We start from the raw sequence: 16,288 nt of genomic DNA, 5'->3' as shown, positions 1-16,288 counted from the left end.
CCCTTCCAGCTCACTTGCCTTTCATGGTCTCTTCTCCTTTCTTCTAACTCTCTCCTCACACAATAATCAAGGGTTTGTTTTGGAGAAGAGAAAGGTTCACCTTCTCTTCCCTCCTGTATTTATACCCCTCTTAAATAAGAGGGGATGTTTGGATGCCAGTTACCCTTGGTCTCTATCCCCATATTGACTTATCCTACGGATGGTTATATCCTCTATAATCCCCTCCTAGGATAGGTCGATTCCTCCCCCACCAATTTTTCTTAAAATAGGCCGTTATAACATTAAATTTTTTTGTCGGGTTTTACAAAACACATGGCTTTGTCAATGCACATAGCCACCGTTGACTCATAAACCGTCAACGAAGCTAAGTTGTTGCCGATTCAAAAATCAGCAACAAAAACTGTCACTGCTGATTCAGAAAGCGACAACAAAAACTGTGTTGTTGCCGATTTGAAAATTAATCCACTTGATCAAGTTTAATAATACTATTAAAAAAATTTCATGCTTTAATAATTTTTTTATATTTTAAAAAAATTGATCAAACCCATTGTGAAGCACGAGGAATATTCTAGTGAACTTGAAAGTGTGGATCATGATGCATGGAACATTTACACATGGTGACATGAACCAAAAATCACTTCAATACAAGGGAAATGATATGAATGCCTCCGTCAAATGACCCTAATATGACGCCCATTTTGGATTTTATTATTCCACTATGGGGATAATCTAAGGAATAGTAAGATTTTAAATGTTTGAACTTATTGATTTTTAAAATTGGGTATTTGAACTTTATTTTTATTCAAATAGGTATATTCTTTTATTTTACACAATAAAGTGTCTAAGTGGTGTATATTAGTTAAATGTTTAGTGTCAACAAAGAGTGAAAATAAAAAAATTATATAAATGAACTAATATGTTTGTTAAAAAAAATTTGGTCACAAGTTAGCTAACAACATTGTCTAGAATTCCGATTTGCATGTCCAACACATAAACAATTATTTTCATGCATTTTCGTGTCTTTACAACCAAGAAAAAGAGTGTAGCCTTGCATGCTTGTTGAACACCTAATAAAAAAAAGGAGGAATGCATGATTTCAGGTTTTTTAGAGGAAGGGGGTGTTTTTCTCTTCTTGGCTGGTTGCCTCCCTTCTCTTCTCTCATTCTTTTTATATCCTATGAAACCCTAGTTTCTATTTTACAAAATAGTCCTCCTTTAAGTAGACAATTTACATTTAAGTACTTTAATAACTATTTTTCTAAAAAAAAGAAATTGCCTTCCATGAAATCTTCAAGCTTTGTGATTAGTACTTAAAAGTGCATTTTTATCAAGGTTTTATATCATAATTTTGCACTTGAAGTATCAATAACTCCTTAATTAAAGCATGTTTTATAATAACAAGTTTGATACTATAAGATACCTTTAATTTAAGGTAAATGTTCATTGTTGCGATGTCGCGGTCGCACAAATTAATTACCGTAGCTTAAAATAAACAAGATAGTATAGAGCAAGCAAGGGGTCGATCCCACGAGGAAGTTTCAAGTCAGATTTTTATATTGTACGTTATGTAATTGGGGGGATTTGATTTGCAATGATCTATACTATGGTAGAAATTACAATAGCAAATAAAATCAATTGAAATTGAAATATATCAAGAAAACAAACCTTGGTCGCAAGCACACATCAACCAACAGAAATCAGAACCGATCCTTGAAATGAAACTTCAGTTTATATTCTGAATTTTTTATCTTTTCTTAATGTTAGTTAATTAACGGATCCGCCGTATAACTAACCCTAACCAACAAACAATCACAGTGTCCGCACTAATGATTTAATCCAATGGCAGCCTTAAGATCTAGATAAATTCATTAATCTTAACAACCAAGTTGTCAGCTTGTGTTGCTTTGATCGAATGTTCTTCCTAAGTTTAATAACGTAGTTCCGCTACAATTATCAAGCTTAGTTGCTTCACAAGTTTATATACCACAACTCTGGTGTTGATATCAAACTTAGCAATAGATTGTTCACAATAATAACTTAGAGTCCGCTCTAGCAATTAAGATAAACAATCATAGAAAATATGCATAGGAAAACAAACATACTCATTCATAATACAAACTGAAAATAAATGGAAGAATAAATCTCACAGTTCTTGAAATCTGAAGGTGTTTGCGTCCTTACAACCAAGAAAACGAGCTTAGCCTTGCATATCTATTGAACAATTACTCCTAAAGATAAAAGAATACATGATTTTTGGGTTGTAGAGGGGAGAGTTTGTGTTTCTTCTCTTATGGCTGCCACCCTTCTTTCTTTGATTCTACTGCACTCTCTCTCCCTCTCTCTTGGCTCTCTTCATAGCATAAACTTAGCTGCCTATTTATACACAAATTGTAAGTAAGAAAAATCAAAGTTCAAGTGTGAACATCAAGAGATGGTGGTAGTGTGAAGGCGGCTGGTGGCTGGTGGCTGGCAGCTGGCAGCTGGTTGGTGGCTTGAGGTTGGTGGCTGCCTTCCTTGACCTTCTGGATTGATGTTCTTGAGGAGCTAAATTGCTGAAATTAAAACTTGGATGTCGGTTTTGATGCTTCAGGATGTAATTTGGATTCGTTTCTTCACGAAACCTGTTTGCTGGCAGAATTCAGTTGTCATCTTTGAAAACTCATATCTCCCTCATATGACATCGTTTATAGACCTTTGAGTCAGGAATCCAAAACAATTGAGTTTGCATCAATTGGACTTCTGTAGCTCCAGATATTAAATTTTGAATGGCCAAAGGTCAATATTGGCAGAATGCGAGATTTGACTTTGCAGGATGTGATTTCCATGATTTTTCTCCTTTTATTTTTCTTGCATTACATTTCCAAAAAGGTATGGATGTTAGCTTTTTAGTGCCACTGGAATCACTTCATTTCGATCTCTAGAACTCACGCTCTGCACAAAACATCGACTGAACGTCAAATCTGCCAATTACCTCCAATTTACTCCTTTTTGCATCTTTCATCTAAAGGTGCCTTCAAAACATAAAATAAAGAATATCAAGGCATTTTATATATATAACATAGGCTAAACACTAGTTAAATATGGGTGAAACTATCGAATAATATGGTTACATCATTCATCTTAAATGCAAGCCTATCACATAAATCAAAGGATTGATTGATGAGTTCAACTACTGAAATTGAGAAGACAAAGAGAGGGTGAAGCTTAGGAAAGAGATGCTGGTTCAGTCCAAACTAGAACAATGTTCAGTCATTGGGTCATATCTAGAGCTGTAGATCTTGGATTTCAATTTGGTTTATATGGCTAGAAAGCTAAGACATAGGCCTAAAACATTCATGAGGAGTGCAAGACTCAATTCTGTTGTTTGGAAGTCCAAATCTTAGCAACAACAGAGAAGTCAGAATTTGTCCTGCAAACCAGACATTGTTCAGTGTTCAGCCCATCTCTCGAGTTCTAGAAGTCCAAATGCACCGAATGTTTTTGGTTGGAAAGCTGAGACAATTTCCTAGAACTTGCATAAGGAAAATCTATTCAAATTCTGACATTAGCAATGACGTTTTGTTCAGACAAGAAGATAAGGATTGTCACCAAGTCAAAATGTGACCACCCACTCAATAATTAGTCATCAAATCAATAGTTTCAAATTTCGGCCTATAAAAGGATGCATTTGCCATGCATTTAGGCATCTTGGTTTTCAGATCAAGATCATGCTTTTGCTTTCTCTCTTTATATTTTTGTAATGCTTAAGTTTTGCTTTCATTAATCTCTTATTTATGCTTTTCATTTCCTTTCCTTTACTTAGTTCACTTATATCTTATTTATGTTCTTATCTTGTTTATTTATGTTTCTCTTCTTCATTATGTTTAGCTAAGTTTATTATGTCAAGGTGAAAAGGTTACACTAATGGTGTAAGAATAAGTATAGTGTAAACTCAACATGAACTTTAATGTTTGATACTAACATGTTTTGTATTTGTTATCTTATTCACTCTTAATACTTTGCTTGTTAAATGGTTAATCTAGATTTATGTTTTAGAACCCTTGGTACAAAAAATACTTGGCACTTTCATAGCCCAAACGTATGGTATAACAGACACTTGTGCTATGAAAGGAACTTGATTTGTTGTTAACATAAGTTATAATCATAAATACCTGACAACATTTACAAGTATTGGCATTATTCAAATAAGATAACTAATGTAATCATGTTAGCAATTTATAATCCGATTGGAACCTCCTTTGTGTTTGGTTTCCAGTTGAGTAATAAGAGTTTATACTATACTTGTTTGAAATACCATTAGTGGATCCTCTAACCTTGACAATTGTTTTTATCATTGTTTAATCCTTATATCAATATCACATCTCAAAACTCTTTTCATTTTTTTTTAATTATTATTATTATTATTATTATTTATAATTTATTGATGTAACCATATTATTCGATAGTTTCACCCACATCTACCTAATGTTTTGTCCATGTTTTATATATAAAATATCTTGATATTCTTTGTTTTATGTTTTGAAGGTACTTTTGGATGAAAGATGCAAAAAGGAGTAAATTGGAGGTAATTGGCAGATTTGACGTTCAGTCGATGTTTTGTGCAGAGCGTGAGTTCTAGAGATCGAAATGAAGTGATTCCAGTGGAACTAAAAAGCTAACATCCATACCTTTTTGGAAATGTAATGCAAGAAAAATAAAAAGAGAAAGATCATGGAAATCACATCCTGCAAAGTCAAATCTTGTATTCTGCCAATGTTGACCTTTGGCCATTCAAAATTTAATATCTGGAGCTACAGAAGTCCAATTGATGCAAACTAAATTGTTTTGGATTCATAATTCAAAGACCTATCCACGCTCCAAATATCAGCCAAAATCGATTTCATATGAGGGAGATATGATTTTCCAAAGATGACAACTGAATTTTGCCAGCAAACAGGTTTCGTGAAGAAACGAGTCCAAATTACATTCCGAAGCATCTTAACCGACATCCAAGTTTTTATATCAGCAATTTAGCTCCTCTAAGTCAGAGCTTGAAGATTTCATGCAAGACTATTTCTTCTTTTTAGGGAAAATAGTTATTGAAGTACTTGAATGTAAACTGCCAACTTAAGGAAGGACTATTTTGTAAAATAGAGACTAGGGTTTCTTAGCATATAAAAAGAAAGAGAGAAGAGGCAGCAGCCAGCAGAAAAGAGGGAGACCAGAAGGAGGCAGCAGGCAGGAGAGAATAAACACAAATTCTCTCCTCTACAAACCCAAAAATCATGCTCTTTTCATTCTTTAGAAGTAGTTGTTCAATAGTTATGCAAGGCTAAGCTCTTTTCTTGGTTGCAAGGACACAACAAACCTTCGGATTTCAAGAACCGTGAGATTTATTCTTCCTTTTATTTTCAGTTTATGTTATGAATGAGTATGATTGTTTTCCTATACATATTTCCTATGATTGTTGTTGATGATTGCTAGAGCGGACTCTAAGTTATTGTTGTGAACAATCTATTGCTAAGTTTAATATCAAAACCGGAGTTGTGATATATGAACTTGTGAAGCAACTAAGCTTGATAATTATGGCGGAACTACATTATTGAACTTAGGGAGAACATTTGAACAAAGTGACATAAGCTGCGGACAGCTTGTATGTTAATCTTGATGAAATTATCTAGTTCTTAAAGCTACCATTAAATTGAATCATTAGTGCGGACACTTTGATTGTTTATTGGTTAGGATTGGTTATACGATGGATCCGTTAATTAATCAACGTTAAGAAAAGATAAAATTTCAGAACATAAACTGCAATTTTTGTTTCATGGATCGATTCTAATTTCCGTTGGTGGATGTGTGCTTGCAACCAAGGTTTGTTTTCTTGATAAGTTTCGGTTTTAATTGATATTGTTTGCTAGTTTAATTGCTGCCATAGTTTACATAATCACAAATCAAATCCTCCCAATTACATAACGTACAACATAAAAATCTGACTCGAAACTTTCTCGTGGGATCGACCCCTTGCTTGCTCTATACTATCTTGTGTGTTTTAAGCTTGGGTAATTAATTTGTGCGACCGCGACATCGCAACAAATTTTTGCGCCGTTGCCAGGGAGGTAATTTTAGTTGATTCTTGTGCTTGTACTGTTATTTTTATTTGTTGTGATTCAAAAAAAAAAGAGAAACAGAATTTTTGCTTGCGATGGTACTGTTCACTTGCGGCAGCGGTACTGTTCAAAACAGAGTTTTTGGTGGAATTAGGTATCGGCCTTTTGTTTCCTGAAGGGAAACGATGTTCTGAACAGGACTTGCGATCAATCACTAGCCCCACCCTATTGAGGCCAAATTCCGCTGTTTTCTAGTGTTTTTAGGTAGTTTTAGTTTTCTTCCGTAGGATTTTCGTATAATTTGCATTGTTTTCGATCTCTTGTGTGGTTACTTTCTTTTGAGTTTTCTTAGCAATTTATGTCTGTGACCCGTTCTACTAATCAAATTCAAGTACAGGTTAATCTTGAAATAGAAAGCACTTTATGCAGGTTAAGAAAGAAAGTTTGCCTCAACACCATGGCTATTGCATGACAACAAACACTCAGGGAGCTTGCTGCTCCTAACGTGGAAAATCAACCATTATGCATAAACATTGATAATAATGTAAACTTTGAGCTCAAATCTGGTTTTATACATTTGTTACCAACATTTAATGGTCTTGGAGGAGAAGATCCTCATACTCATCTCAAGGAGTTCCATATGGTTTGTGTTGGCATGAAACCGAATGGAGTTGATGAAGAACAAGTTAAGTTGAAAGCTTTCCCTTTCTCTTTAAAGAGGGCAGAATGCTATGAAGAAGATTTTCCTTGAGAAGTATTTCCCAGCATCTCGAGTTGCCAACATAAGGAAAGAAATATGTGGGATTCAGCAATCTCATGGAGAGACACTCTCCGAATATTGGGAAAGATTTGAGCAACTCTCCATTCAATGTCCTCATCATCAAATACACGATTAGGTGCTCATTCAATATTTCTATGAAAGATTGATGCCTACTGACCGTAGTATCATTGATGTTGCAAGTGGAGGCGCATTGGTGGATAAGACACCCGAGGCTGCACACCAATTGATCTCAAACATGGCAGCCAACTCAAAACAATTTGGCACTCGTGGAGACTTCTCCAACAAATGAGTAAATGAGGTAAGTATTTCTAACCTTGAAAGTAAAGTTAATGATCTTACTTCTCTTGTGCGTTCTTTGGCTTGTGGAAATGTGCAGCAGGTGAAAGTTTGTAGCATATGCTCCTTACAAGGAAATGCTTCGGATATGTGCCCAACAATGCAAAAAGACTACATTGAACAAGCTTATGCAATTGATGGAACATTCAACGGACAGCCCCAGCGTAAATATGATCCCTTTTCCAACATGTACAATCCCGGATGGAGAGATCATCCCAACTTACGCTACGACAACCCATCCCAACAAGGCAATCAAGGCCGACAGTTCCATCCCCATGGATTTCAGCCTCAACAAAATTATCAAGCAAGACAACCCCCTCCATTCACAAACTCCAATGTTATGGGGTCATCATCGAATGATGATCTTCATGAGATGATGAAAACTTTGGCTTCTAATTCTGTTACCTTGCAACAAAATTTCATGTCTTTTCAACAGGAAACAAGGTCAAGTATTCACAACTTGGAAAAGCAAATGGGGCAAGTAGCTTCAAGTGTAGGGAAATTGGAAGCACAAACGAATGGAGTTACCCTCCCAAGCATTAAATCCAAAAGAGAATGTTAGTGCAATCATGCTGCGAAGTGGGAAAGAAGTTGAAGAGCAAAGGTCAAAACAAATTGAGATGGAGGAAGAAGAAGAGATAGAAACTGAATTGAGTACAAAGAAGGAACATCCTTCTCCTCCACAAACTGAAATAAAGACCAACACTCCAAAGGTAACTCCTCACTCAATTAATTCCAGTTTTAAAACAATTCCACCCTTTCGTGTGAGTTCTTCTAGGTCAAAGAAAGAAAACAAAGAAAAAGAGATTTTAGAGGTTTTCAAGAAAGTGGAACTCAACATTCCTTTGCTTGATGCTATCAAGCAAATTCCCAAGTATGCAAAATTCTTGAAGGAGTTGTGTACTACCAAGAGAGCTTTCAAACTAAAAGGTCATGAAACGGTAAGTATGGGTGAAGTTGTATCTGCCGTTGTTCAAAAGAATCTGCCTTTGAAACAAAAAGACCCAGGTGCATTTACTATCCCATGTGTTATTGGTAATGCTAGTTTTAAAAGAGCTGTATGCAATTTAGGTGCATCCATTAGTGTTATGCCCAAACATGTTTATGATTCTCTTAGTCTTGAGCCTTTGAATAAAACTAGCATTGTAATACAACTTGCGAATCGTAGTTTTGTTTACCCACTTGGTGTGATAGAAGATGTCCTAGTCAAGATTGATAGTTTGGTTATTCCATGTGATTTTTATATTCTTGATATGGAACATGATTCTTGTGATTCATCAACTAGCACTCCTATATTGTTTGGGAGACCATTCTTGAAAACTGCAAACACAAAGATTGATTGTGGTAAGGATACCTTGTCTATGGAAGTAGGAGATGCGAAAATTGAATTCAATTTTCATGATGCAATGAGATATCCTTATAGCAATGTTTATTCTATCACATGTTATGACCAAATTGATAAGTGTGTGCAGCAAGTTTGTGATTTTGATTGCGAAGACAGATTAAGCATAACTTTGAGATATGGCTATGATTTCACCAAGATAGAAGAGATGGAGAGGCACGTGTGTGTTCCCCAAAACGTGCACGAATCAGTATTGGCCTTACAAGCTTTACAAACTGTTCCCCATGGTAATGTCTTTGTTGATTTAGTACTCTCACATAAAAAGCTTTTGCCATCTATTTTACAGGCCCCCGAGTTAGAATTAAAACCTTTGCCCGATAATTTGAAATATGTATTCATTGGCGACAACAATACACTTCCCGTTATCATAGCAAAAAGTTTGACAAGTATGCAAGAGGAAAAACTTGTGAAATTATTGTGTGATCACAAGACGACCATTAGATGGACTTTAGCCGACATCAAGGGCATTAGTCCCTCAATATGTATACATCATATACTATTTGAGGACAATGCAAAACCAACAAGGGAAATGCAAAGGAGGTGGAACCTGCCTATGATGGAGGTAATGAAAGCTGAAATTTTAAAACTGTTAGATGCAGGAGTCATTTACTCCATCACTGACAGTAAATGGGTCGTGCCAATCCATGTGGTGCCAATCCATGTGGTGCCCAAAAAGACCAGAATCATGTTGGTGAAAAACAAAAATGATGAGCTCATTCCTACTCGCATCTCAAGTGGATGGAGAATGTGTGTTGATTACAGAAAGCTCAATCTTTCTACACGCAAAGATCATTTCCCATTACCATTCACGGATCAAATGCTTGAACGCCTAGCAGGTAAGTCTTTTTATTGCTTTCTTGGTGGATATAGTGGATACAATCAAATTGTTATTAATCCTGAGGATCAAGAAAAGACTACATTTACATGTCCATTTGGTACATATGCATATAGGAGAATGTCTTTTGGTCTCTGTAATGCTCCTGTAACTTTTCAAAGATGCATGATGAGTATTTTTTCTGACTTGTTGAAAGAATAATTGAGGTTTTTATGGATGATTTCACGGTGTATGGTGATTCTTTTGATAAATGTCTAGAAAATTTATCTTTAATCTTGAAAAGGTGCATTGAAACTAACCTTGTCCTGAACTATGAAAAGTGTTATTTTATGGTAGAACAAGGAATAGTTCTTGGGCATGTTGTGTCTTCACGTGGATTAGAGGTTGATAAAGCTAAGATAGATGTTATTTCATCATTGCCTTACCCCTCATACATGAGGGAAGTTCGTTCTTTTCTAGGTCATGCAGGTTTCTATCGATGCTTTATCAAAGATTTCTCGAAGATTACAGCACCCTTGTGCAAACTATTAGCCAAAGAAGTGGATTTTGTGTTTGATCAAGCATGTAAAGATGCCCATGATGAGCTTAAGAGACGTGTCACATCTGCCCCTATCATTCAACCACCAAATTGGGATGGACCTTTTGAGATAATGTGTGATGCGAGTGACTATGCGGTAGGAGCTGTACTTGGGCAAAGAATTGGGAAGAATTTGCATGTTATCGCCTATGCTTCTCGCATGTTGGATGGAGCATAATGCAATTACCATACAACTGAAAAGGAACTTTTTGTAGTGGTGTTTGCTCTTGAAAAATTCAAGTCATATCTACTTGGTACAAAAGTCATTGTTTTTACTGACCATGCAGCTCTCAGGTATCTTTTGAAGAAGAAGGAGTCCAAACCAAGACTGATTAGGTGGATCTTGCTTTTACAAGAATTCAATCTTGAGATCAAAGACAAAAAAGGTGTCGAAAACCATGTGGCTAATCACTTAAGCCAACTAAGGATTGAGGATATACAGATCGAGACAATAAGAGAGACATTCCCCGATGAGCAGTTGTATATGTTGCATTCCTCTACAAGACCATGGTATGCTGATTTGGTAAACTATTTAGTCACCAAAGAATTCCCTCCAGGTTTGTTTAAACCCCAAAAAGATAAGTTACGAGCTGATGCTAAATATTATTTTCGGGAAAGATCCTTACCTTTGGAAATTTTGTGCGGATCAAATAGTTAAGAGGTGAGTACCACAAGATGAATTTCATTCCATTCTCACTTTTTGTCATTCTCATTCTCGTGGTGGGCATTTTGGAGCAAAAAGAACAGCCCATAAGGTACTTGAAAGTGGTTTCTATTGGCCTTCTATTTTTAAAGATGCATATCACTTCTGCAAATCATGTGAAAAATGCCAAAGAATAGGTAATATCACTCATAAGAATCAAATGTCTTTAACGAATATTCTTGTAAGTGAAATTTTTGATGTTTGGGGTATTGACTTTATGGGTCCATTTCCTTCTTCATCTGGCAATCTTTATATTCTTCTTGCTGTTGATTATGTGTCCAAATGGATTGAGGCGAAAGCCACACGAACTAACGATGCTAAGGTTGTTTTAGATTTTGTCAGGACTCACATATTTGACAGGTTTGGAATCCCTAAAGCTATCATTAGTGATCGTGGCACTCATTTATGTAATCATTCCATGGAAGCATTGCTACGCAAATATCATGTGACTCATCGAACTTCCACAACATATCATCTTCAAATGAATGGCCAAGCTAAAATTTCAAATCGAGAAATCAAGTCCATTTTGGAGAAAACAGTGCAACCTAACCGGCGAGATTGGAGTCTACGTCTTGGAGATGCACTTTGGGCTTATCGGACTGCTTATAAATCACCTATAAGAATGTCATCTTATAGAATGATTTATTGGAAAACATGTCATCTACCGGTGGAGCTTGAACACAAAACTTTTTGGGCCATTAAAAAATGTAACATGGATTATGATGCTGTTGGGATCGCAAGAAAACTACAACTGCAAGAGTTGGAAGAAATTTGAAATGATGCTTATGAGAATGCAAGGATTTACAAAGAAAAGACTAAAAATCTTCATGATTGAATGCTTACAAGAAAGGAGTTTCATGTTGGAGACAAAGTCCTTCTTTATCGTTGGCGTTTGAAACTTTTTTCTGGAAAATTGCGCTCTTGTTGGATTGGACCCTTTGTTGTTTCTAATGTTTTTCCTTATGGTGCAGTTGAAATTATAAGTTTAGAAACCAACAAAGTACTCAGGTCAATGGGCATCATTTGAAACCTTTCTATGAAGGTTGGACGACAGAACTCACCGCTTCTGTAGAGTTAGCTGAACCAATCTATGAAGAATGAGCATGCCACATGTCAAGCCAATGACATAAAACAAAAGCGCTTACTGGGAGGCAACCCAGCACAAAAAAAAATCAGATTTGCTTTCTTTTTCCTTATCTTTTATTTTTTCGCATTTTAATTTATTTTCTGTCATTCTCTTCTGTTCCTTTGCTTTTATTTCAACATTGAGGACAATGTTGTGTTTTAAGTGTGGGGGTATTGGGAGAATGTTGGTTTTCTAATTTTGGTTTTCTTTGTTCTTTTTTTTAAAAAATAAAATTATGTTTGATCTTTTGAACTCCCATTCGTTTTTGAGAATATGAGTATTATGTATGAGAATTAGTTGAGATAGATGAAGATATAAATCAAATGAAGGAGTATGCATGTAAGTTTTAATGTTTAATTGGTTTAGGGATTGACTTTGAGAATATGCCATGTTGACTTTATAGTGTTATACCAATGCAAGCTTTTGAGCCTTCAACATTATATTCTTTGAGTGTGCATTCTTTCAATGATATGTATCTCTAGAACTTGCTTCATACCTTGTTGAGATTACATTCACATTACATTCGCATTACATATATACATGAAGATGATAAAGGCATTAGAAATTTTAACCACTTAAGTCAAAAAGTCAACCTAAAGCATATTATCCTTAGTGAGCCCCTTTTGAGCTTGTTTATCTTTTCTTTGCTTTATCCATGTATAAGCCTTAACTTTTTATATGTTTTCCTTTTCCCTTGGCCAAGGATTAGTGGAGCATATACTTATGATATCTCATGGAATTATGGTTGGAAATTATGTGAAAAGAAAGAAGAAGTGATGCTTGATGAAAAGATGGGCAAAGTTGCCAAAGGTAAAAAAAAAAAGGAAAGAAAAAGAAAAAGAAAAAGAAAAAAGTGTTCCTTTATGTTCTTAATATTTTATAATGAAAAAGCTTGAAATTAAAAGAAGTTAAGCATTGGTAATTAAAGATGGAAAATTTATATGCTTTGATGGAATATCATTTTTCAGAATGCTCTACTTTCTTTCTTTCGAACCTTTTCTTTTACTCTCTTTTACCTCACCTTAACCTTAGCCTCATTACAACCAGAAAATAAGACCTTTTGATTCATGCATTGTTTGTAATATGTTAGTAATGGAGATGAGATTGAAGAGCAAGCTTATGGTAGAACATATTCATTGATTGAATTTGAGAGATTTAAACACATAAGCCCTAAACATGTGAGTGTTGGAGTGTATATCAATGAAAGGACCTATCACTTTGGCATGGCATAGATTTCATTTAAATCCTGAAGATTAATTGAGTTTTGAAGTTTGCATGTAAATAAATTCATGAAAATTTATACTCTTTCTCCTTCTTAATTGTGTTCTTGTTTATAATGCATATATTCTTGAATATTGATGGGAGCTTAGAAGATTAGTCATAGTGATTTCATTTAATTTAACTTCAATTTGGTTTTACCTATCCTTTCTCGAGGACGAGCAAGAGCTAAGTGTGGGGGTATTTGATGTAACCATATTATTCGATAGTTTCACCCACATCTACCTAATGTTTTGTCCATATTTTATATATAAAATGTCTTGATATTCGTTGTTTTATGTTTTGAAGGTACTTTTGGATGAAAGATGCAAAAAGGAGTAAATTGGAGGTAATTGGCAGATTCGATGTTCAGTCGATGTTTTGTGCAGAGCGTGAGTTCTAGAGATCGAAATGAAGTGATTCCAGTGGCACTAAAAAGATAACATCCATACCTTTATGGAAATGTAATGCAAGAAAAATAAAAAGAGAGATCATGAAAATCACATCCTGCAAATTCAAATCTTGTATTCTGCCAGTGTTGACCTTTGACCATTCAAAATTTAATATCTGGAGCTAAAGAAGTCCAATTAATGCAAACTCAATTTTTTTGGATTCCTGATTCAAAGACCTATCCACGCTCCAAATATCAGCCAAAAACGATGTCATATGAGGGAGATATAATTTTCCAAAGATGACAACTGAAGTTTGCCAACAAACAGGTTTCGTGAAGAAACGAGTCCAAATTACATTCCGAAGCATCTTAACCGACATCCAAGTTTTTATATCAGCAATTTAGCTCCTCTAAGTCAAAGCTTGAAGATTTCATGCAAGGCTATTTCTTCTTTTTAGGGAAAATAGTTATTGAAGTACTTGAATGTAAACTGCCAACTTAAGGAAGGACTATTTTGTAAAATAGAGACTAGGGTTTCTTAGCATATAAAAAGAAAGAGAGAAGAGGCAGCAGCCAGCAGAAAAGAGGGAGAGTAGAAGGAGGCTGCAGCCAGCAGAGAATAAACACAAATTCTCTCCTCTACAAACCCAAAAATCATGCTCTTTTCATTCTTTAGAAGTAGTTGTTCAATAGTTATGCAAGGCTAAGCTCTTTTCTTGGTTGCAAGGACACAACAAACCTTCGGATTTCAAGAACCGTGAGATTGATTTTGTTTTCTTGATAAGTTTCGGTTTTAATTGATTTTGTTTGCTAGTTTAATTGCTGCCATAGTTTAGATAATTACAAACCAAATCCCCCCAATTACATAACGTACAACATAAAAATCTGACTTGAAACTTCCTCGTGGGATCGACCCCTTGCTTGCTCTATACTATCTTGTGTGTTTTAAGCTAGGGTAATTAATTTGTGCTACCACGACATCGCAACATTTATATAGTTAACCTCTCTATGGTTCGACCCCGGTCTTGCTGAGTTATTTATTTCTTCGACACGCCTGCACTTGGAAGAAGACATCAATCTTTTGGTCGTGTCACTTTGACTTAGAGGAGCTAAATTGTTGAAATAAAAACTTGCATGTCAGTTTAGATGCCTCTCAACGTAATTTGGACTTGTTTCTTCTTGAAACTTGTTTGCTGGCAGAATTCAGTTGTCATTTTTGAAAATCATATCTGCCTCATATGACATCGTTTTTTGCTGAAATTTGGAGCGTTAATATGTCTTTGAGTCCGAGATCCAAAAAAATTGAGTTTGCATCAATTGGACTAGCTCAAGATATTCAAGTTGGAATGACCGAAGGTCAATACTGGCAGATTGCGAGATTTTACTTTGAAGGCTGCAATTTCCATGCTCTTCCTTATTTTATTTTCTTACCTTAGATTTACAGAAAGGTATAGATGTTAGCTTTTTAATGCCACTGGAATCACTTTATTTCAACCTCTAGAACTCACGCTCTACACAAAACATCTACTGAAGGTCAAATCTGTCAATTATCTCAAATTTACTTCTTTTTGCATCTTTCATCCGAAAGTGCCTCCAAAACATAAAAACAAAGAATATCAAGCTATTATATATATAAAATATAGGCAAAAAACTAGGTAAATGTGGGTAAAACTATCCAATAATATGGTTACATCAAATACCCTCACACTTAGCTCTTATTCTTCCTTGAGAAAGGATGGGTAACATCAAATTGAAATTAAATCAAATCAAATCAAATTACTATGACTAATCTCCCATCAATATCCAAGAATATATGCATTATAAACAAGAATACAATCAAGAAGGATAAAGAGTATAAATTTTCATGAATTTATTTACATGCAAACTTCAAAACTCAATTAATCTTCGGGATTTAAATGAAATCTATGCCATGCCAAAGTGATAGGTCCTCTTATTGATATACACTCCAACACTCACATGTTTAGGGCTTATGTGTTTAAATCTCTCAAGTTCGATCAATGAATATGTTCTACTATAAGTTTGCTCTTCAATCTCATCTCCATTACTAACATATTACAAGCAATGCATGAATCAAAAGGTCTTATTTTTTTGCTGTAATGAGGCTAAGGTTAAGGTGAGGTAAAAGAAAATTTCAAACCAAAGAAAGTAAAGCTTTCTGAAAAGTGATATTTCAAATAAGATATTCCATCAAAGCACATAAATTTTCCATCTTTAATCACCAATGTTTAACTTCTTTTGATTTCAAGCTCTTTCAACATAAAATCTTACGAACATAAAGGAACACTTTTTTCTTTTCTTTTCTTTTCTTTTCTTTTCTTTTCTTTTTTTTCTTGTTTTTACCCTTGGCAACTTTTCCCATCTTTTCATTAAGCATCACTTCTTCTTTCTTTTCACATAATTTCCAACCATAATTCTATGAGATATCACAAGTATCACTACCAGATTTCACAATTTTACCGATGGAAAATTTCTGTCGGTATGTGATTAAGAGTTCATCGATAATTTATTTACCGACTTCTTCACCGACGGAATACATTCGTCGGCTTTCCGTTCGTCGGTAATACCACCATCTGTCGCTATATCGGTCGACAACACAAAAAAAGCATTTGTCGATGGTTTTACAGACGAAAATTGCACGCAAAAAAAAAATATTTCCCGCTTTATATATACCGACAGATTTATCCCGTCGGTGATAGTGTGACATACTGATGGATACATACCGTTGGTAAAGTTGTCGGTGAGTGTGAAATATCGACCCAATATATCTGTCTGT

The 16,288-nt window shown here is 35.1% G+C and overlaps 1 protein-coding gene and 1 non-coding gene across 2 annotated transcripts in view; both read right to left on the bottom strand.

Annotated features, from left to right (window-relative positions):
- The window catches only part of LOC133682916 (glucan endo-1,3-beta-glucosidase 7-like), a 63,522-nt gene that overhangs the window by 19,878 nt on the left and 27,356 nt on the right, over positions 1-16,288 (bottom strand). The window lies entirely within an intron of this gene.
- On the bottom strand, positions 6,866-6,972 carry LOC133684380 (small nucleolar RNA R71). Its single transcript, XR_009837882.1, has one exon. It is a non-coding gene; the product is annotated as a small nucleolar RNA R71 (small nucleolar RNA).

Source organism: Populus nigra, chromosome 2 (assembly GCF_951802175.1).
Source record: "Populus nigra chromosome 2, ddPopNigr1.1, whole genome shotgun sequence".
Classification (NCBI taxonomy): domain Eukaryota; kingdom Viridiplantae; phylum Streptophyta; class Magnoliopsida; order Malpighiales; family Salicaceae; genus Populus; species Populus nigra.
Note: the sequence above shows the minus strand (reverse complement) of the source record. Positions and strands in the feature narration are given on the sequence as shown.